Source organism: Dipodomys ordii, unplaced genomic scaffold, assembly GCF_000151885.1.
Source record: "Dipodomys ordii isolate 6190 unplaced genomic scaffold, Dord_2.0 Scaffold58, whole genome shotgun sequence".
In the NCBI taxonomy this organism is placed as follows: domain Eukaryota; kingdom Metazoa; phylum Chordata; class Mammalia; order Rodentia; family Heteromyidae; genus Dipodomys; species Dipodomys ordii.
The window spans coordinates 9,300,148-9,301,938 of NW_012267274.1; positions in this window are offsets into that span (position 1 = coordinate 9,300,148).

The following is a 1,791-nucleotide window of genomic DNA, read 5'->3' on the forward strand; positions in this document are numbered from 1 at the left end:
GGTAGAGTGCTTGCCTTGCATGCATGAGGCCCTGGGTTCGATTCCTCAGCACCACATAAGCAGAAAAAGCTGGAAGTGGTGCTGTGGCTCAAGTGATAGAATACTAGTCTTTAGCTGAAGAGCAGAGGGGACAGCGCCCAGGCCCAGAGTTCAGGCCCCATGACCAAAACAACAACAATAACAACAAAAGCCTTCTGAATATTGTTTCTGGAAGAATCTAGGCTTTCTCTTCCCACCTGATCTGAAGGTCATGGAACCGAAGGTGAGACAGGGAGAAAAGTGTCTTCTTTCACTATGAATAAGGCTTGCCATTGTCTCCAAAGGCTTGATGTGAGTGTGTGTGTGTGTGGGGGGATTGGGATGGGCAGGGTGGGTTGCTGGACTGGACTTGGTGGTGGGAGCCTCCAAGGCATGAGTAAACTACAGGTAGGACCTGTGTGTGTGTGTGTGTGTGCTTGGCGAGCTTTGGAAGGGAAGATGCTTTGTAACTTTTGTTTCGATCTTCGGCACACTACACGTTGAAGACTAGCTTTTGGATTGTAGGACACTTAAAACAGAGTTCCCCAAGCAAAAAAAAAAAAAAAGAAATTGTATACATTAAACCTTAGTCATGGTCTTTAATACTATTTGATATGATAACAAGGCAGTGAAAGTGGTTTGAAGCTGTTAAGTCTGGAAAGGGCTGAGGTTCTAAGCTCAGGAAAGACGCGGAGCAGAAGGGCTGGCTGGCAGGGCCTGACTTCTGCCATTGTTTGTCTCCTTATTTCCTGCCTTAGGATAACTTGTGATTTAGTCTCTGGGGAAGTTTTCTCAGGAGGTGTGTCCCACAAATTCTGTTGTTTCGGAAACACAGTGATCTCATTGAGATCCAGAATCCTGCCAGTATTTAAAACCCCATTCTTCCAAAGTCCTGAGTATATGCAAGTATCATTGCAACAGAACAGAAGCTTGTCCCTGGAGTTGGCCTATAAAACGACTTTTTTTTTGGTGGGGGGAGGAGGGTTGGTCATGGAGCTTGAACTCAGGGCTTGAACGCTGTCCTTGAGCTTTTGTGCTCAAAGCTCATACTCCACCACTTTGAGTCAGAGCGCCATTTCCAAAAAGAGGACATTTTTAAAGACCAGCCTGGAAGCTGGGTTCTAAGGCTCTTCACCTGTCACCTGTTCCGTTCCACACCTTGTCTGCAGGCAGGTGGATCCTCCGCTGGCCACGGAGGGCCAAGATGTGCAACTACTCTGCGGAAAATGACACTGACTAAGAAGAGCAGGGAGAGAAATGAGAGGCAACCAGAGGGCCAGAGCTGGGGTGGAATTGGGACTGTGGGATGGGCAGAGGGAGGACGAACAAGCAGAACAGGAAGCTCAGAATAGAAGATAAAAAAGAAAGTGCCAACTAGTGAAAATACTGCAGAAGAATGGGGGGTGGGGGGACGACGACTGGGGAATGCTTAGAAAAATAGCAATTAGTACAGCTAAAAATAAAGAGCAATTTAGAGACAAAGCCAGATACACAAGGAGAAAACAAAAAAAAACTGGCCAGAAAGACAATTCCTTGCAAACCAAATGTTCAAGAAAATGGGGGTAATGACCCCAATTCCCCCTTGGGCTGTTTTGTAGAAGAAGTTATGAACTGGAAGCGGTGGAGGGAGACGCTGCGCAGGTGACTGGGGGAGGGGTGCCACGGGAGCCCGGAGCCTGGCGGGACCTGCGTGATTCCAGTCTTGGAGCGGAAAGTCCCCCAAAGTTACAGCAGTGTCTCGGGTCCGCAGAGCCTCGGGCCCGGCAGAAGGCG